Source organism: Geospiza fortis, unplaced genomic scaffold (assembly GCF_000277835.1).
Source record: "Geospiza fortis unplaced genomic scaffold, GeoFor_1.0 scaffold72, whole genome shotgun sequence".
Lineage (NCBI taxonomy): Eukaryota > Metazoa > Chordata > Aves > Passeriformes > Thraupidae > Geospiza > Geospiza fortis.
Genome location: NW_005054338.1, coordinates 3,440,343 through 3,462,595, shown reverse-complemented (window position 1 = coordinate 3,462,595; position 22,253 = coordinate 3,440,343). Strand labels below are relative to the sequence as shown.

Sequence of the window (22,253 nt, the reverse complement as noted above, 5' to 3'; positions counted from 1 at the left end):
AAAAAGTAATGTTAGTTAGAATGGGTACAGAGGAAGAACAGAAAAATTAAAGGAATGGAAAAGCTACAAGAGATTGGACAGTTTTGTCATGTCAAATTTGAGAGGGGGCAAACAGGAAAATAAGATCTGTTTCAAAGACATCAGTAAAAATTCAAGTAAATATGAACTCATAATTCATCAGATAGAACTGGAAGCTGGGCAAGGAAATAAAATTGCTTTCATGTCTATCAGCATGAAACTCTGGATCAATCTTGCAGACAAAGGAGTTGGGATGAGGAACTCTCTTTTAAAACATGGTTCAATCACATTATGCAGGGATTTATAAACCTAAGAATTGCTTCAGACTGAAAAAAAGTCTGTACTACAGGCTCTTGAGTTGTTGTTGCAGCAGTACAGCCAAAACAATTACTATTAAAAAAAAAAATTACACCTATATTGTATTAAGCCTCTGCATCAGAATTTCTTTTGTTTACCTGCCAAGAGCAAGAAAATTCTGTCCATCTTTGACATACTATTTGTTTTCCAAGTTTTCTTTCCTCCTGCCCCAAATCCTAGGAGATGAAGTCTAGAGTGTCTTTCAGCATTCAGCTTTACTGCCCCAAAGTTGGCCCTATTGACTGGCTGCAGCTCAAAACAGGCTGTGAGGAGCATGTGCCAGCTTCCCTGCCAAAATTCATTTCCCAGGTCTAGGGGCAGCAATTCCCCTCCACTTCCCTCAGGCTAAGCCAAATCATTTCAGCACCAGCTGAGAAAAGGGAAAAAACTGAGCCAAAAAAAAAAAAAACATTAAAAAAAAAACACACAAAAAAAACCCCCCAACAGTTCATTACCTTTAACAAGAGAGGGAATCTTTTGGAGCTCTGGACAATTCTTGCATCATATCACCTACCATTGTAAGTACTTAGGCTTTTACAATATTTTGTTTGTCCGTGGCTTCTGCCATTTTACCACATATGCCCTGTCTTGCTAACAGCATTATCAAGCAATTTGCTCCTGGACTGCTTGCAAACATGCAAAGTAGATGCTTTGCAGACCTTCTAAATCAGACACCTGTGGTCCAACAGTGTGTGCATGCAGGAGGCTGGCACAGGTTTCCAAACCATTAATAGCATCTAAAAGAAACTTAATCCTGTAAAACAAAGAATTGTAGATGTGGAATGTATGTTTATGTGAGTGCTCTGAAACAGCAGTTGAGCTCTTCTGAAGTTGATAGTATTTACATCAGGCCAGGAGCCCTTTTCAAGCTCTGTTTGAAAATAATTGGCAGCACGCCCTATATAACTTACTCTGAGAATTAGGTTGCTAAAACACAGTAATAAGCATCAATTTCCTAATACCCTTCCAGCTCAGCATCTAATTTTAATACCTCCCCCTTGACCAGCAGCTCTGGCTGACAATAAACTCCTGAGACCTTTTCTTACTTATGAAAATGCATTCAAGTACTCACTGCATAGAGAGCTCAGCAAGCTTCTTCCCCTCCATCGATGGCTCTGACTGGCCTTGGCCTCTCCCCAGCTTCACTTTGAAGCTTCTCCTTTCCCAGGTGGCCTCCAAAAACCACCTGGCCCCAGCCAGCCCCATGACCTCCCCTCCCAGCCCACTCCATGACCTTTCTCTGCCCTTACCCACACAGCCCAGTTGGATTCAGCTGGGGCTGATCTGCCCCCACCACCCTCCTTACCTGAGTCAACCATGTAGAGCAGGAGGGAATGCACTCAGCAGACAATTTTATCATGCTGTTAATAATTGGAATTGTTTTAACTGAACAAAAACATGCTGCAAAATGAGTAGGCAGTAATGGTAACTATTATCACTTGCACTATTCATGTGCAGTGACAAGGCAGTATGACCTAACTGCAGCTTTCCTGTAGTTCAGCTATTATAGACATCACAGCTGTGATTTCCAAGAATGGTCTTGGCAGTTTGGACATGCTGCTGCCAAAAATAATAAGTGAATTGCAAGTTCAGTGTCACAGCCAGCTTTAAACATTAATTCATTCTCTGATTTTGTTTACTGAGATCTAAGATCTCTGCTTCTACTTTTCTGTAATCACAGTCTTCACTAAAAGAGGATCTTGGGGATGTATGCAGGAGGATTCCTTCTCAAAATAGGAATAGATCAAAATTTAAATCATTCTACCTTAAAAATGGAGGAGCAAATTCTACATAAAAACAGAATTAGTTTGCTGATTGAAAGCAAACAAAGAAAAAAAAAAGAAAACAGCTAAATCCCTTATTTAATAATGGGTGTTCATTACAGTTTTCAAAAGTGTGATCTCCTCTAGCCACACATTATGGTTTAAAAAACGTGATGAAACTCCCCAGGTGTGGGAGGTACAAGATAGACTATCAAGGAAAACAATATATAAACAGATACAAATCAAAACAGAGAAAGGCAATCTATTTAATCATTTACATAGGGTTGCAGTACCTTATGATTTCTCCCAAATATCATTCACTGTAATATCAGAGATTAGTTTTCTCCATAGAATAGTACTTTTAGAGGCAATCATCTACCAATTAGTATTAATTAAGATCATAAAAGATGAAGTATTGTATAGGAAGCAACTCTCTAGGGTGAGAAACATTAAAGCAGCTGTCTGTTTAATGGGTTGAATCCTGTCTGAGCACTCAAGCCCACCCTCTATTAGCATCCACACGGGCAGTCTCTTGCATCCTGCACTCAACCTGGTTCTTTTCCTGCTTCCCAGGAGTTTAGAAATGGAGACTGAAGCACTCATTTCAGACATGACACTGCAAGAATTTGGACCATGTTGCACAACAGATCTCCTGTTCCCAAGTGTTGCTGATTACTTTTAAATTCAAGATTGAAAATATGTTCAAGCTAGGGAATTGGTGGGAAGTTGTGAGCTAGGTACATCTATTGATAGGTTCTTCAGGTCAGAAATGTTCTTTCCCCTTCCAGCAGTCCCATCCTGGAGATCAGCGTGGTCCCTGAACACTGAAAGTGTGTCCTTGGTGCACTTGTTATCAGGGGAAAATAAAAAAAAGGAGGGAAACTGTAAAAAGAAACCAGAAAACCTACAGATCATAACTGATGATAACAGTAGGGAAGGAGATTAAACAGGATCTTTGGTAGGGGGATTTGGGCCACCATCAGCCCTGGAGATAACATCCAGGAAGCAACAAAGAGCTGACAACAAATGTCACAGCCCTGAGCCAGGGCAGCCAAGCCCTTCCAAGGGAGAGGTGACAGAGGGTCCTGATGCCCTCAGTGTGGAGAGAGAGGTCAGGGACAGGAGAGCAAGGTTCAGGAGAAAGGCACTTCTCACATATACATCTACTGGAGGAATGGGGTGAAAACATAGATCAGTTTATTTGTAGAAGATTCTAGTGTCAGACCCTCTGATTTGGAAGGAGAACATCAGCCAGCAGGTTGGACTGCATGCTGGGCAGAAAGCAATGAGGAAGATGAAAGGGAAAACTAACAAAAAGAAGCAGCAGCTAACGGAATCAATTTCTGAAAACGAGCCTAAAGAGTTAGAGATGTATGTCCCTGCCATGCAGAGGTCTAAATGTGTGTAGGAGGAGAGCGGGGGGTGGGAGTTCATGCAGGCAGAATCTGACATCCAATCCTGACTCTGTCTATTGACTAAAGTTGTTGAAACCCCCTCCTGAAGAAAGCATGCTTTTACTATTCTAACAATTTCTTCACTTCAAACACTGAACAAAAGAAATTCAGAAGAAACTTTTTAAAATCATGATGGAAGAAAACACACAATGAAAGGTGACTGTTAAAAGCAGGTATCACCTGAGCTTATTTTTGTTTTCTAAATCCAAGAAACAGTGTGAAAGCAGAATATAAAAGAGAGAAAGAGCTCGTTGCTAGAAGGTCATTTAAACAAGGAGCTTCTTAAGAGATGTGTACATAAAGTGTATTATGTAATCCCAGTCACTCAGCAGGGTGTCAGAGACCTACTCCCTTAACAGCTATCCCTCCAGACTGTACCAATACCTGAAACACTGCAAAACACTTATTTATGCTTTTGTATTTTATAGTGATCACAAAGAAAAGCCTTCCCTGGTTTCTAAGTGTTAGGAAACAAATCCTACTCAGTTTTCTCTCCTGCAGATGCTGTTGTGAATCCACAGAGCAGAGTCACAAATTCTGGGCCTTATTTGAAGCCGTGTAATCTCACTGCTCCCTGAAGAGAAAACAACACATGCAATGGAGATCAAAAACACTTAATGGCAGAGACCCAGATCCCTAGAGACAAACTAACAGCAGAATAAATGCTCTGAGTCATGAAATAGCCAAAAGGACAACTACTGACATGAAGTAAAGCTGAAGTCTGACAGAGTTTGGGATTTTTTTGGCATTAGCAAAGAGGTTAAACAGTCAAAAGAAATCTTGTTAAACACCTGTTCCTTGTATTTCCTGCTGTTGCAACCAAATGTTATTTAAATTCTGTTCTTTCCTTAATTAGTTTTCAGGTTACAATATCATGTCACCCTCACAGTCAGTATCCTGCTTCTCCTTTTATGCAACCCTTTTATTGAGATCTGGAGACTCTTGGTGTCTCAGTCCTTCACTCATATGCAAATATATACATAGATATAGATACATCTAATATCCTGTTATGCATTTTCTTCATTATCTACAGTAGCTGATACTTTTTAACATGCTATTCCTGTGCTTGAGAATGATGAAGACAAATGTCCAGAAATTTTAAGATGCACAATGTAAAAATATTTACTTTAGATTCTCAGAACTAAAGTACTCTCTAAAAAATCAGCTGTGTCCTGTTTTCTGCCAACAAGCAGGAGAAAAGGAGGTGAAAAAGGTGCACTGATCTCTGGATGCTGAAATTGGCCAGGTCACTTAATCAGGCATCAAATCATTTAGTGTGAACATAAAGGAGAGCTGTAGCTTTCAGTTTTTCCTTCCGTTTTTGAGAGGGCATGGGTTAAGTCATGGTGTACACAGAAGATGAGGAGGAGGACAGGGATGAAGAGAGAAGCCTTTGGAAATTGCCTTTGGCTTTTGCCTCTTCCCTCACACTTTCTCCCTCCCCTTTCCTTCTTCCACTTATGCTTGTTCTCCTCACTCTAAGCAGCCTCCCTTGAAACTCCACTCCTGCTGTCAGCACCCAGCATTCACTCTCCTTGGACCTACTCTCCTCTCAATCTTTCTGCTGCATCTGGAGCCACCTGCTCCATATTATCCTTCCCTTAAACCTGCCAAGCAAATATGTTAGGAGGGAAAAAATAAACATAATTATTGAATTCTCATTGCCAAGCTCCTTAAATATAATCTTAGCCTGAAATGCAGCCTTCACTAGAGTTCAGCAACACCTTCCTCTTTCAAAAGCATACATATGCTAGTGGGTTTTGTCAGCAGAAGTCCTCAAGGTCCTGCACCAACCAGCAGTAAATCTTAGTCTTCAGATCAGGATCAGCTGTAGGCATTCACTATGTAGGCATTACAAATTGTATGCTCCAGTGCTGGAGCCCCACACGTTCCATTTAGCTGCCCCAGAAGTGCAGAGTCTCTGTGTGCAGGGAGTCATTCTCCTCCCTCCTGTTTCCCCTAAAAGAGCCAGAGCAGCAAATCTGACCTTTCTCTTGGTTCTACCACTATCCTTCCCTCTGACTCCCCTTCCCAAATCTTGGCCAGGCCAGACCCTCATCCTTGGGATCAAAGATTCCAACTGTGGCTCCACCACTGGCACACCTTGAGCACGTTCTGTCTCAGCTGTTACCATCCCCACTATAAACCAGGTATTAGTCACTGCAGAGACCTTTCCCACAGCAGAAATCCTATCTGCTCAACTAGCCACCTGGGTCCTGTGGTATTTAGGAGTAAATCTAATTGCTTAGGCTCTTTGAGCACAAATCATAAACCCAGCATTAACCACTTCCCTGCAGACCATGGCTAGTTCTGAGCCATTTGTCCCATCGCCAGCATTGCTCATCCAGACTTTTCTTCTGTGGAATCCTCCAGACCCTGAAGGTTATGGTTAAGCTGAGGGCTAGCAAATCCCCCCTTTCTTGCCCAGCACTGTTCCACTGCTGTGCCCTCTTTCCTGTGTCTCTTGCCCTGGCAAAGTAGCTTGAGAACAAGCCCAGTAAGGCAGAAGAGAATCTTGGCTCAAGTCACTCCTTCCCAGACAAAGAAGAGCAGCCATGGGTGCATTTTTCCAAGCCTACTTCATGTTCCAGCCCCAACAAGCAGATCAAAATACTGCCAGAGATGGAGATGGCAGCAGTTGCTAGGAGCAGTTTTGAGGCAGTCACAGTCTCCATAGGAGCCACCCTGGGGCAAGTGCCAGACCTCCTTTGCTTCACATGAAGTGAGATACAACAGCGACTATCAGCTGACACATCTTTGTAAACACCCAGCCAGGTGTTCTCTTGAGTCTTGACAGGTGCCACATTGGCTAAGAGAGGCTTCAAACAACAGGCTGTCTAAAAATCCTGAGATCTTTCCTGTTTCAGTCTCCTCACTTAGAAGATTTGATATTTTAAGACTGTTTTCCTCCCAGCTAGCTGAGCTTGCGGCTCTGCCTTAACTCTCCAGTCAGGATAATGAGACATTTGGTTAGACCTCACCACTTCTGGCTGAGGTTGTACCTTGATTCCAACGTTGGAAACTATTTTAAGAGGTGGGAGAAGGATTTTTAGGAAAGGGAAGCATTACTCATGATTGAAAAGTAAGCAATTCTGTCTTCAGAAGCCAAGGGGGAGGATATGAGCCTGAGGTTTAGGACAGGAAAATAATGAGATGAAACACTTATCTGCCTTTTCATTATACATCCAGCTTTCTTAAAGATGTTTTTTTCTCTGAGGGAATCTGGATAGGAAACTCTGAGATGTTCTGCACATTTCCTCCTTTACCTCATGGCTTCTATCTGAATTTTTGCAGCATCAAATCTTGGCTTCAAACTCTTGAACTGTCCATGAACAATAGTGGAAAATTTATGGTGGAGCAAGCACAATAGAGTTCTCATAAGAATATAAAAGAAAATATTCTATTATTCCCCAAAATAATGCTCTGTGTGCACTTCTATATTTTCAATATAAAACTGATTATCTAATCTTCTGCATGAACACTGTGTACTTAAAATCAATAGCACTTTTCCATTTTAAAACATTTGGATTTTGAAGACTGATCTTTCTTCTACCTGTACATTCCTGTCATTTGCAATGCAAAGGGATGCTGAGGACAATGAAAAATTTGTTTTCTTTTTGCTGGAATGGAGCAAAAGATCCAGTTTCAAGTATGGTTAGTTACAGTAGCTTTGCCTACCTTTATCCACTCCACTGCACACCTCATTCCAGCTTCTTGTTCTTCTCCAACCTCTCCTTGCTTACTCTCTGTCCTTGCCCCTGGCAGGGGGGTTGGAACTCAAAGATCTTTGAGGAACCCAAGCCATTCTAAGATTCTACTGAATGTCTTATTCATTAGTAGGACAGGCAGGAAATGTCACGCCATTGGTATTTGTCTGCTTTGAAGAACACCTACCCACTCCTTGACAGATTGTGTAGATTTTTCCATTAAGAAAGGAACAGATTTACTCACTTCTTTAAAAAAGCACTTTCACCCATTGTTGCTACCTACAGCTTCTTCAAGGCAGGTACTTAAATACTATACTAAGAAGTTTTAGGTCCTAAAAGTTTCTAACAAGCTGAAAGCACTTCTGCAGGTCTTGTACTCAGATCCGTATCTCCCCGCTCCCTTCCCTTTCCCTATTGTTAGATGGTTGGTATAGCACTTCTCAGAAGTGCTATACATGGTGAATAGATGAGCTGTATCTTGAAAATTCCCAACTTTTCTGTAATATACATCTTCTCCAGAGAACTGGCAAGCCTAAAAAGTTTAGCTGCAAATACATCAGCCTGAACCGAAGAGGCGCAGATTGAAGACAGTGACTCACTAGCTCACCATGGAGTGGCTTTGTGCACTCAGCTTTTTCCCACATTAAACAGTTCTAGGAGAAAAAGTTGTGGGGCTGGAGGCTATTTTGGGGGTTTTTCTTATGTGTAGACTTCTGCTCCATGTTTGCCTCTGGTTTTGTACAAAATGAAGTGAACCTAATAAAACTTTTTCACGAAAATAACATATTTAATAAATTCCTTTGTGACAGTTGCCACAAGGGTGTTTGGGTGAAGGAAGAGATGAGATCTTTGACTCTATCACAGAAGGCTTGATTTATTATTTTATGATATATACATCTATTTAACTATATTAAAAAGAAAAAGAAAAGAGAGTTTCCAGAAGCTGCTAAGCTAAGCTAAGAAAAGTAAAGAATGGTAACAAACTAGCTCTCTCAGACTGTGTCTGAGAGATCTCAGTTCTGGATTAGCCATTAACTACAAACATGCAAACTGCGCCAATCTAGACAGACTTGTTGCATTCCACAGCAGAAAATAACTTATTGTTTACCTTTTGTTGCTGAACTTCTCAGCTTCAGCAAGAAAAATCCTAAAGAAAAGATTTTAGTGAAAAAGATGTCTGCGACACTCCTTAGTCTATCATCCATTTTTTCTTGGAATTTGCCAATATAGGCTCAAGTTTGCAAGATACTCCACCAACTCCACGAAGGGAAAAAGAAAATTTCTGTAGAAGAGAGTGATCTGACAAATGTGTGCATTTATTTAAGCATGCAGAAACTGGATGAGGTACAAGTGACCATCCTTAACATTGAAAACTTATCTGGTTTCCGATCCATAGTGAAAGAGAGCACTGGCAAATTTCAAATCTTTCCACAGAGAATGAACAACCGATAGTGCAGCTATCTCAGCAACTGGAGCAAATGAAAAATAAAGTGGTTTCACTCACAGCAAAAGTCAAGCCATTAAGAATTTGCAGCCTGTAGCTGGAGAGGAGTGAATGAATGTGTTTGTCTCAGAACAAATAATAGCAGCAATGGTCTGTGACTTACACTGGAATACAGTAATTACCATGCTAGATCATAGGGTACCTCACCTTTAATCAAAAACAGGCAGAACACTAAACTGGCCACCCTGGGCTGGAAAAGGACAAGGAAGAGAAGGGCATTTTCTACATTTGGTACTAGAAACTCAACTCTGTGGGGTTTTGAGCCCTAACACATCATTTTAAAGCTAAACCCTGCTGTGAAGCATGGGCACTTTTAATGCATAGAAAGATACAGTTTAGTACACAATTTGGCAAAAGATTTTGGAGAGCTTGTCCCTGAAAATGTTGTAGAAAAATCTAGAAATCTTTATCTAAATCTGTGGTCTCTCTACTTGATAATTTTTTTATTCCAAATGTAAAAGAAAGCTGGCTATTTCTCCCTCCACTATCTTTTAAAGAGAAATGCAATTACTTTTGAGCAACTTTCAGGTACAAAGCCAAAATAAAGAGTGCACAGCATTTTCAAAAGTCCCTTATTTCTATGGCATTAAAAATTTACTTCTTCATAAAAGAAGCCCTACTTTTTCCTCATTTAATTACAAACCTCTCTACAATGTTCTCAAATACATCAACAGAAAACACTCTACGTGCAGAAAGTTAGAAGTGATTTATAACTACATATTAAAATGATTTGCTTGAGATGTAATCTCAGCCAGGCTGCCAGTGAATTTTCCTAAACAGATCCAGCTTTTGGATATGGCTTAAAGATTGGAGTGCTGAAACTAAATGTAATTTAGCAGAATGGAGAGCAATTCTTTGACTGCACATCACCATTAAACACATCTGCTTCAAAAGGTACCTCTGACAGCAGCATCCTTTGGAGCTGCATTCATCAGGCCCTCACAAACAAATCTTGTGTAAAAGTTGAGATTCTTAAATTGAATTTAATTGAAAGCAGCAGTGAAGGATAATATAAACATTTATGTTAGCTCTACAGACCTTCTCTGGAAGAAAAATATAAACAAGTACCTTTAGTGGCCCCCTGCTGTATCCATCACCATTTCTGTGTTTCACAGCTAGAGCTCTTCCCCAAAAACTCTTCCAGCAGCAGCACCTGCATCAGGAAGAAAGGAGTTAGTCTCAACATGTTTCTGTAAGCCAGCATGATATCCAGAACCCCAAACTCTGAGAGTAAAGATGAACCAACACCAAAGTTTTCTGTCTCCAAAGGGTTGCCAAGCCACTGATAAAGCTTATGGCAAGATTCCCTTTCATTTTCCAAGAACTTTTCTCTTTTAAGTCTTGCATCATCAACAGCTATATTTTAAATGAGAGTGACTGTTTCAGGGAAGTTTGAGCCATATGATAACTTTGCTAAAAGAATGTTAGACAGGACTGAAGGGCTGCCTGCTCTAGAGACATGACCTTTTGGGATGTAAAACATTTGTCTGTGAAACAGGGAGCACACAGTCTGTCATACCAGTCCAGAAACAATATACACATGTTTTTAATCCCATACACAGTCCTCTGTCTGTTAATCCCTGTTTTTCCTCACCAGAAGTGCTCTGATTGAGTGATTAAATGACAAGAAAATGAGCCCATTTTAGCAACAGAGATTTTGCAGAGAGACACTGGTAAACTTAGATGACCAAGATAAACTTAGATGACCAAGAACCAGCAGGTTACATCAACAAGTCTATTAATGCAGCTAAAAATGTTATTTGCCTTTAATTCTGAGAAGACTGAGCTATTTCATTATTTCCTTAAGTAAGTCGTACATTGTTCTCCAAATGAATTTGTAAAAGACATTTTTGTTGCCAAAATGAGAGCCCAAAACTTGTCATGGGAGAGACAGAGATGTGGAATTGTGGTTATAACTTTGTTGGCAGAGAAGGAGGTAGTTTTACCGCATATTTCTTTATTAATCAAAATAAACATACTTTCTCCTTGAAAGTGAAGTTCAGGCTTTATTTTCAGTCTTAATCCAGAAATCATCCTTTTCAGATTCCTGATCTGTCAAAGCTTGACAGACAAGTCCTGAAAATTGTGACAAAACTCTGTGGTTTCCATTACAAGTCTGAAGATAATTCCTATCACTCTGGCTCATTTTTACCACTTTTGGAACTCTTGAGTCACTTTTTACCTTGTTGCAAGGCCTGAAGAATGTAGCATTGTTTTTAAAGTAGACAAAGGGGCATCTTCATTAAACATTTCTCTGATTATGTGACTCACTGAGGAATGATCCATACAGAAAAGTGTAAAGCAACTCTGACTACTTGGCCTTCCTTCTTGTGTCTTATCTCCTCAGACTTCAACCTTTCAAAGAATGCTAGACCTAGAGTAAAATGCCCTTCCGAGTAGTTCACAGCCCTAGATGGGAATTTACAGGTTCTTTATGATCCAACATCCATTTCCACAACAAAAAGTTCTCTCAGTCATGGTTAATCAATGCCTGGGAGCCTAAATGGTTATAAATATTGTATCCATTACTTGGATTTATGTTTCATAATTGATTCATCCCGGAGCAAAAGAGAGGGGAACACATGATGGCATAATTCTGTTGTAATTCCACTTAAGTTATGTAATTCCTTAACGTTATTAGCCAAACTGGTACTGGTTTGACATTAAGCAGTGGGAATGCTCACAGATGGTGAGGGCTTGCTTAGCCACTGCTACTTCCACACTTGTGTGGTGTGTGTGAGGATACAGTGATTCATTTTACAGTTTAATACAAACAACAAAAAAACTGTTGAGGAGAAAGAAACAATCCCACAAGTGTAATCTGGCTTTTTTTTTCTTTTTTTTTTAAGTTAAAAGTGATTCCTCTTTGCAACTTCACACTCCCTTGTGCATTATGAGCCAACTAACTTTATGCAGTCCTCATGGCAGAAATGGGTCTTTAGGAGCAGTAAAGAAATCAGTCTTTCATCCTGTTCAACAACCAACAATTTTCCCTTTCCATAAGATGAGGGCAGATGTGGGAGGCAGGCTAACTTCCCGGAGCAGCAGAGGCAGGCACAAAGCATCCACAGCCTAATCAAGACAGGTCAGGCAATCTCATCTTTGTGCTTCTCCTGCCCAGCCCTCCTTTAAATCCTCGTCTGCAATTAGCGATGACATGTTTCTAATCCTCTTCATACAAGCCATCAGAGGATTGTAACTTCATATGGGAAATGTCAGGGGAAGAAAAATGCAGAACAAGAATCCTTCCTCCTTACAAAAGCATTCAATAGCAAAGAAGGAGGAACTAAAAATAAAAAACAGACAGACTGCAAGGCAAGTTTGTTTAGAACTAAATAACTCCAGAAAAACAACTGGGCTTTTGCCCAGCTTATTGCTGTTCCTTTGTGGGATTCAGATCTTGTTTGAGGGTGCAGTTTATGCCTGCAAAATTTCATACTGAAGTAATTGCACTTGTGAGTAGGTATTATCCTCTTTAGGTAATAAAAGAAATAATGATAACAATCAGATTTGTTTCTAGAATTGAACAGTAGCTTAAAAACTGTCAACAAGGATTACTCACAAAACCAACCATCCTGCATATTTGGTTTGCTGCCACTTTCTAGATTGCAGAGGTTTCTTTTAATATTATGGCAATGGAAACTGGAAAGGGACAATTTATTTATACACAGGTGATGTCATATAATGCTTTAACCTCAGCAATATTTATCATACTCAGAGAAATGTTATTATTATCATCACCACCGTCATTCCTATACAGAGGAAGTACATTTTGAACACATTTCTCTTTTTTCCCACTTGTGGCAGGGAGTTTTTGACATTTGAGCATTGACTCTTTCTTCTTATTTTATGCATTTGCCCTCTGGCCATTGTCAACCCCTGCAGTCTGAATAATGAATTCCTCTTTATTGCACTGTCAGGGTGCTGTCATTATTGCAGACTTCTCCTCCTCTGGAAGGCTGTTTTGTAAGTTATTTCTGAAAAGATATACTACATATGTGTTTGGGATTTATAGAACTGTACTGATCCATCATTTTCTGGAACATCAGATGCAGCCACTGTAAATTTAAAGAAAAAGAGAATTCTCATCCAGCTATGGATGTCAAGCCATTCTAGGGAGTATTATCTGCTTCTAACTCCTTGCTACTTTTGTACAGGAAACAAACTCAGCTCATGATCACAGAGAGATTTCTGTTTGCCGTTGCAGTAAGATTGTAATTTTCTTTATGCCACCTTGACTTCCTCCTGCCTTTTGAGAAGACCAAAACCTGTGTGTGATCTTGAACTTAGATCTTCTGCATGATAGGAAATGATGCTGCCAGCTGAGCCTTTAAAACAGCTGTTAGATTCATGGAAAGCTGTTTTTCTTCCATAATTGTTCTAGAAAAAGGTACCATTTAAAAAAGTCTTATTTAGCATCCTCCTCATGGTAAGAAACTCACTTTTATTCTTCTCCTGGAATTATTGCAGATGCTGTTTTTAACCACAAAAAAAGCTTTCCTTCCATACATTTCACAAGATTTTTCCTATTGTGTTTCACAAGACCAAAGCCCTCATAATATCGATGTCTTTGCTAAGGAAGGAGGGCTGGAATTGATAGTTCTGGGTTTTGGTTACTGGCAGACTTCAACCTGCATAATAAATGTTCAGACTTGAAGCAGGAGTACCATGAGGCTTGATAGGCAATGGAAACAATAAATGTGTTTCAGAGATGGAAGCAGGTCCAGAATTTCTTCTGCTGGACAACCTTCCTAGAGGAAGTTGCTGCTACACACAAACTGAGACTGCTGGGATTTTGAGCAGATGTGAAATGATTTTATATCGGGTAAAAACAGGTTTGGGTTTTGTTCAGAAATATTAAGTCCTCATATGTACCAAACAACTGCAAATATTTTAAAAGCTTGGCTTCTGTTTAATAAACAAAACAGAGAGGTCATAGGACTTGGGGCAATTCCCTTTTGTTTGTTTGTTTTGCTTATGTGGGGATGTTCTACCATAACAAAAATTACTCTAATTGTAAATTACCTATCAATAGTTCCAAAAATCCTTATTTCTGAAGTTTTGTAATGTCTTCTTCTCTGTCTTTGGCTGCATTTAGCACTACTCTAAACCCAGCCTCACTTAACTCATTGAACATTACCTGACCTTTGTCTGATGCATAAAAGAAAGCATAAATCCATATGAACATTGCTTTCCAGCTATGTTAAAATTAATCTTGGAGATGTCTGTTCAGTTCCTGTGCTGATCCTCTAGGTCCAGGGTGCTTACATTTTAATTAAGCTGAAAATGTAATGATAATGAAATTATAATGATAATGATAAATGAAGAGGTAAAACATCCATCCATACAGCTGTATCATCAACAAGGACTCCCACATCCTTCCCATTCAGACAAGGTCTTCACAAGAGCGTGTAGGCAGCTTGCAAATCTCCCTGCACAGGAGTGGCTGGCAGCACTCCAAACAAGATAACAGGGAGCAAATAGTGATCTAAGCAGCCAGGGGGCCTCCTGATCCCCTTCAGAAGTCACTTTCCCCATTCACACAAGAATGAAATCATTGGATGGCAGTGCCAACAATTAAATTCTTGACTGTGTAAGCACATGCATGTCAGAAATATTCCCTTTTGCATTAGAGGACCAGGGGAGAAATAGGGAATACAATTGGAGATGGCCTGAATGCAAAGAGCTGTGTTGAGATGAAGATGAAAATGTGAAGATGCAGAAGCCGAAAAAGAAGAGAATTGGAAAAGGATAGACTGCAGGGGTAAGGCATGCACAAAAAAGACCTTGAGCTTGTGAAGAAACAGAGACTTCTTATTTGTTAAAAAAGCCAAATAAAACCTCTGAGGTGTTCTGGTGCTGCCTAGATGTTCTGATACTTAAAATTTCTTCCCTGGAAATGAAGATGCAAGATGTCAAACAAGAACTAAAGCCAGCTTCCTCTCCATCCACCCCTTAAGATGGAAATCCTTCTGAGCATTTTAAGATAATCCTAAAATTATCCCAGCTCTTGTGCACTCCTGCAGCCTTATTCAGTAAAGAGTTTTGCTACATCTGAAGGAGTGTGTTGAGAGGAAAGGATGGAGGCAATGGTTACAACAACTTCCAAACAAAACCAGACAAAAGGGCCACTCTGCCTCTATCAGTTACTGATGGTCATCTGGTGGATGCTCAACAAGATACAGCAGAGTGGATCATTATGTCCTGAGTGCTGCATATTCCCACAGCAGCTCATGCTGGGCCCTCTGTCTTCTGTCCTTTCTGACCTTGCCCAGAGAGAGAGAAATCTGAATTACAAAGGAGAGCAGGGAAAAACAGAGCACAGGCACTAATTTTACTTTTTAAACTCTGTTATTACTGCCAATAAGTTACATTTTGAAGGTTAATGTTCTGTACTAAGCAGGAGACTTAATTTTTGAAAAAATGTCTTACGTCTACCAGTGGAATGGGTACAAAAGTATAAAAGCTTTTACTTTCCCAAGTTTTTGCAAAACATGCAGCACTGATGATGTAACTCATGATTTGCTGGATGCTCTCACCCTTCCTTCAGCAGTAATGAAATGAGAACTTCCCAAAGTTGCCCCGACAACCTCAAGAAGCCACATCACCTACTATCCTAGCCTAGCCCACACAACCATAGAATCAGTAAGGCTGGAAAAGAACTCCAAGAGCATCAAATCCAACCCTTGACCAAGCACCACCTTTTCTACTAAACCACAGCACTAATTGCCACATCCAGTCATTTCTTCAACACCTCTAGGGATATTAGCCATTATGCCAGCAAACATGTCTGAAACCACCCTCAAAACCTGCCCCAGAACACTCTGAGCTGAAAGAACTCATCTCATACCAAGTAACAGCCAAATATTAGCATAATTATAATCTGGATAAATTACCATGTTATTTGATAATGTGTGAGAAATTATTAGGTTTTATCCTTTTTTCCCCAGGAAATCAATGATATTTCCTTATTTCTTTTGTCACTTTGTCTTCTTTTTATTCATTTTTCTCACTGACTGCTATTCTCCTTTGAAACAAGAACTGCTTTTGTTATCTGATTTTCTACATTTTAAGCACATTAGCTATTTAAAGATTTTATATTTAAAATTAAATCAGCCTACTCTTGGTAGAATGATATATTTCTGCACTTCACAGTGCAGACTTTTCACAGTGCATATTCTTTTGCATTATGTTTCCTCTTTAGGCAGTTGCTTGCCGTGAGACACTGCTAACTGGGAAAAAAAAAAAGATATTAAAGTTGGGAGAATGCAAGAAACAATGCCTTGCAGTTCAAACATCACATACTCTGGCATGTTTATCTCTTTAGCTTAATAACAGCAGGTTAATACTGCATAAAGCCAAGTGCCCTGGGCTCCTGCTGCAGTCAGTGGGAGTTGACAATTAGCACCTGACAGATGCACCCAGGTGCTAAAAGCTTGAGACACACTAAAACTGCTGGTTTGGCTAAACTTCCTTCCCTTTTGCTTTAACAGGTCATTTATCTTCAGGAAAGTACAAGTCAGACCTTTCGATTTCTCGAGTTCCTCAAGTGGAGTCGATTTCTGGCGTGTCTAATCCTGCAAGGCCCTTGCTGGTCATTAGCTCATTCCAAAGCATTTCTGTCATCACCAGCTATGCTCTTGTGTGAACTCTGAGCAGGGGGAGCTCCTGGCACTGGTCTCTAAGCTTTTAAACAATCATTCCCACCTATTTGGAGAGATCCTGAAAACTACAGTTTAGGCCTGAAGAATCTTTTCCTTCCCCTGACGCAGACATCATTCATTGTCATTTACAGAGCCTATATTATGGTTTTTTGCTTTCTTGCAGGGTTTTGGCAGTAATCAGTGTTGCTAAGGCTGATTAAATTCCTACTACCAGTCCTATTCCCAGAGGCAGCTTTTCCAAGGTGATTCCTGACACAGGAGATGGTGAGTTGCTTTTTACTCTGACACACAGAGACTTTATACAGGTGTTTGGGATGTACCTGCTTTAGAGATCAAATTAATTTGGTTGGGTCTTCCATAGGGATTCTGCAAAGCAGGTTGAATACAGAGTTTTGCTGACCTCTGCCAGACTGACCTTTCCTTAAAGTAGTACAGGAGGAGAGAAAAGTCTGCACTGCAAAAAGCCTCAAGTGGGAGCAGGGAAACCCAGGCAAGTGAGGGTTGAACTGTGGGGTTTTTGAAGGCTTAATGGGGCAATCTGAGCACACTCAGTGCAGTGGAAAGCTGCAGACCAGCCAGGAAAAGACGTCAAAGAGGACAATCAGTTGAGAAGAGGAGAGCAGTGGCTGACAGAAGGATGACTGAATAAATGAAGAATGTCCAACCCAGTCTGAGAAATTCAGGCACTGCAGAAGCAGCTTAGTCTGCAGTCCTAGATCTGAGCGACCTTCTCCACAGCCTTGGACATTTAAACACTCAACATCTACTTTAACTGAGGGGAAAGAAACAATGGTGCCAATATAATGCTTCATTGCACAGATATATTTTAAAGACTTAACCTTTGCAAGACATTTTGAAGATGGAAAGCCCAGCAGCACAAAGATATTTTGTGAGAAGACTTTTCTCCATTTTTGCATTAGTCACTGTATGCTTGATTTTATTTCTGGTTTTGCCTTGGGCAGTTTTACCAAGTGACTTTTTCCATAGCCTAATTGTAGATTTTTAACAACAAAGATGAAATCCCAAAATGCTTGTTTCCTGCAGTCATTCAAATATAACAGCTTAACATTGATAATGTATTCAATTAGTTTGAATACAAAAATGTTTAAAAACAGAAGGGTAAAACTTCCTGCGACAGTATCATGAGAAAAAATTATCATTTAACACTGAGATATGTGAATAAAAAAGCAAAAAGAAACAAAGTTAATCTTCAGCAATTATTTAATTACCTGAGCAAATGAACATGAAATATGACTGCTCATAAATGAACCTGAAAATTCCACATGTTGAGACAGAGTCATGTGCCACTATTGGACATGTAGAGACTTTCTAAGGCTGAAAATTCCACATGTTGAGACAGAGTAGAGTCATGTGCCACTATTGCACATTTAGAGACTTTCTAAGCTATTTAATCACATTGCCTTTCTTTTTTTTTTTTTTCAAGAGGAAGAAAAAGACCCTTAAGGTTGATGTGTTCCCATGTTCAGATATCCTTATCCTCATCTATATCTACACAAGTTCTGACCTCTACCATCTCAGGATTGTGTCCACACTCTGAAAGATACAGCAAATTGCACTTTTAAAAGTCTTACAGTAAAAGACAAGGTTGCTGCAGTTGTAATAATAGAAAAATTTTAAAATGTCACTGGGTAGCTGTAAAATGGATTAAAGTCACCAAGTTGGTTCATGGTACTGTTAATGAAACATACAGATTTTGGTGAAAAATAGATCAGAATAGGGGCCAGTTTCAGCCCTTACAAGCCTTTGCTGCTTCTATGAAGAACATATACAGAAAGACAAAGTTCCCAAACTTGTATTGTTTCCTACTTCTAAGTTGGATTTTACCTTGGCCAGGAATTCCTCCAGCTGTACACTTCATAGAGAAAAGGAAGACTTTTATACTGTATCTGGGAAGTTCAGGAGATTCAGGTGTGGGGAATGCTTGGTTTGAAAGCTTCTCTTTCCTTTACTCTTGTCATTTTTAAAACCTATTTTTCTCTTCTAGTTACTGTTTTTTATGTAATGAAAGAGAAATTTTGGCTGTTCCTTAATTCTACTATAACACCTGTGGTGACATTAGAGGGAGAAATTACCTGGTAGGAGAAAATGAAAGTGAAGTATAAACAGGGCTTCTGTTTCTGATGGAAATGGTTTTCCTGGCTGCATGCTGCTTTCCAAAAGACAATGACAGGCTGGCAGCTTGGAGAAAACAGGTCTTGACAGCACATGTTAGTGAGCTGAGCGTTTTCTAACACCTCGTGCCACACAAAGCACTTTCATACCATCTGTGCTCCAGCAGCCAAGGGGCGTTCTGTCCCAGGCAGAGTCTTTGTCTCTGCGTAGTCACGGCAAGCAGAGAGCAGGTTTACAGCGCCTGTCTGAGGCTTGGATGTGTGTCAGCTCCTCCTGCAAAGCCCCTGTGTGTCCCTGAGTGCCCACAGCCTGCCAGGAGCAGCAGCATAGCTCAGCAGACAGGCAGAGAGGAGTCAGATGGGAACTGGTTTTCTTGTTTAACGCTGCCTTGGCTGCCTGAAGATAAGAGAGAAAGATGGGAGGGAGAGGAAGAGGGAATGCAATTCAAAGGCAAGCACGTGCCTCATTAGTGCTCACTATGCAAGTTCCTTATAATCTCTATAATATTTTTCAGCACCTTTTCAATTATTTCTTTTCAAAAAAGGACTTTATAAGGACAACGCATTTCTAAGATCAATATAAGCAGCACAATCTGCAACTTAAATAGAGACTAGGAGAGTAATTAGAAAGCATATCTTGATTACAATAAATTGCCTTCTTTGAGCAGCTTTGGTGTTTGTCATTATTAAGTTGTAGGTTTCTCAGTGTTAGAAGAAGAGACATCATTAAAACTAACACTTACATAAGTAGCATAAAGGATTATCCCTGATAGCACTATCAGGCACAGGTTTTGTGCTAGTAAACTCCCATATGCCTATGGCAATTTAAAAGTAACTGAGTTGCCAAAATTTTATGCGATTTGTCAGAATTAAAAAAAAAAAAAGACAAGATCTCTGGAAAGAGAAAACAGCCCCTCCCATGCAGTAAGTAAGCCCTAAATGCAGTCTCTCCTTTCAGTATTGTCATCTTTGAGGCTCAATATTTTTCTCATTATCATTCCTTTTTCATGGATTTTTTTCTTACTTTAATGAATTTCTCAGGCACATAGCTATTTTCCTTGGCTATCTTGCTTCATTATGCTGATGGAAGCAGCCTTTTAATTTAAGACGTTATTATTAAAAGGGATGCATGAAAGGCTTATCTGAAAGATATATTGGGTTGGCAAGAGATGCAAATCAAAATGCAACTGTCTAGGTACTCAATTACATATTTTAATGGAAGAACTTGAGTAAAGCTCAGGCAAGAAGGAAAAAAGTACTTACCAGCATCTATCATTTAAATTACCAGCATATTGGTAGACTGTTCCTATATCTCATACCCCTCAATAAGGCTGAGACTGGAGCTGGGTCAGTGGACAGAAGTTGGCTTGTGAAGTCTCTGTCCTTCTGCAGTTTTCCAGAAGCGCAAGATATCCTTGCATTTTTTTTTCCTATGGATTAAGTACTTGCATCTTGCAACATGTGGTGGGCTACTTCATCTTTTGTAATCCATGTAAACATTTACCACCTACTTGCCTTTGAATGGACTATATAATTTTTTTTCTTTGGTATCTGAGATACTCTCTGTGACTTAAGCTGAGGGTGCTCCACAGGAATGCACATCCCCAATGGAGTGATGCCTCCACTGGGGCACTCACCAGACATTCAGCTGTCCCAGCTATATTTGGGACAGCTGAATGTCTCATGGGAGTTACTTTCAGGTTTCAAATTTGCAGGGCTTTCCTTCTCAGTTCAGTACAACACAAGTGACTGAAGTTTATTAAAGAGGGCAAAAGCATCCTGCAGGCTCGTGCTGACCAAAAGCTCACAAGTCCTTCAGTACATGAGCAGAGAGGATGCCAGCAAGTTTAACCCCTGCAGTGGCCCATGGAACTCAGCCTTAGCTCTTTGGAGCTGATATGTTCCTTACTGCTCAGCCTCCTGGCAGCCATCTCAATCCAAGACCTTTGCAATGCAGCAGAGGTAATGCTGGGATCTGGGATCAAGCATCCTGAACAAGTACAGGAGCAGAAAATAGGCACACAGACTCTTCTAAAACATGAATGAAGACTCTCTGTAACTTACTCCTTCCTAAAGGGGAATGTAATGCAGATGTTAAGAGCCAGCCTTTAAGCTCACATATTGCTGTGCATGTAAGGAAAGCAAATGTGCTCTGAAAGAAACATCAAGGTTATGAAGTACTCTCCTTCCCCACCTCCAGCAGGAAAGAGAATGAGCTTGTCATCTCACTCTGTAATTGATTCATATCTAATACACAACTTAATTTTATTCTTTTTTAGTTGCTGTCCATCTTTTTATTTTATAGCAGTCTGTCAGCTGAAAACTGGCTTGATGGTCAAGCAAAACATCACCACATAAATATTAACGTCTCTCTGTTTGTAGTGGCTCAGCTTAAAGAATTTCTGGAGTTTGTAGGCAGAAACAATGCTGGTAGTGGTGAGTTTTGCCTCAGCACTGAGCTGGAGTTCATCAAAACTTTTGGATCATCTACTTTTATTTCTGATCTCTATTACCTATACTCTTTTAACATATGCACCAACCTAGACTTTTAACAGCAGCTTAACAAGAGGTCATCATGGCAGACAAAAGTTAGGATTTCAAATGGAAGGCTGAAATAAAGGGAAAGTTTGGATTTAAAATGGAAAACTGAAAGGAAGATTGGCCTTGCTTGCACAAGGGTTTCATTTTGGCATAGTTTCCATTAATAGAGAATAATTGCTTCAGCAAGGCTTTTTTGTTCAAATATTTAGGAATTTGCCTGGCATTCACTCAAATCTTAGCAGGCTTAGCTACATTCAGAAGGACTGATAATTTAAAGATTGTTTTACTTGCATACAATAGAGTTAATTCAAAGAGTTTTATCAAAATTCTCACCTGTTAAATTTGACTTTGAGGTTATTTTAATTATACTGGAACCTTCTAACTTGTTAGAAAAGTCACTGAGATGCCCAACTTCAATCAGAAATTCAGGACAATTGGTACAGACACTGAGGCAGAAGAAGAGGACCTATCAGAAGACTGTACTTAATGAGATTTCCACGAGACATCTGAAAAGCTGACCTTTGCCAAGTGCTTCTTTTATCATGTATTGCCAGAAATATGCTACTTCTTTAGGTTACGTATCTGCAGTAGAATCTATCAGCTAAAATCATGCAAGTTGTAATTCTGCTGAAGCCAGTGCACTCTGGGGAGGACAATTTTAGCTACAAATGAATAGGGTCATTTACAGTTAAGATAAGGGAAAGCAAGTTACTGCTACTTCAGTAAAATGCATGCAGTTATAGGGGGAAGAAATGTTCAGACTTTGAAAATGTGTTTTTAAAAATGATGGTAGCTACAATATATTTGATAAGTTTATGTCCTGTTTTGAGCACAGTGTTGTCATCACCTAAACATGCTTAGCTGAATTAAACAAAGCTCAATTAATGCAGATAGGGTAGGTACAGCAAAGCTCAGCAGATTCACTTTCTAAAAGCTCAGCAGATGAATGCTCAAATTTAGGATTTTAGTCAGGACCTAAGACACAGTACTAAAAGTCATTTTCTCTTGCACTTCAATCTACTTCAGGGAAGAGACATCTTTTTCCCTTTCAAAAATGTGAGATTCTCAGGACACTAAACACCAGTGCTGTAGTAGGATCAATTAAAATCTATT

At 39.8% G+C, this 22,253-nt stretch overlaps 1 protein-coding gene across 1 annotated transcript in view; it reads left to right on the top strand.

Annotated features, from left to right (window-relative positions):
- Positions 1–22,253, top strand: part of HTR1F (5-hydroxytryptamine receptor 1F) — a 101,844-nt gene that overhangs the window by 32,537 nt on the left and 47,054 nt on the right. Inside the window, exon 2 of the mRNA XM_005422366.2 lies at positions 16,631–16,731. The gene's annotated coding sequence lies outside the window, so the exon portion shown is untranslated. The remainder of the gene's footprint in view (positions 1–16,630; positions 16,732–22,253) is intronic.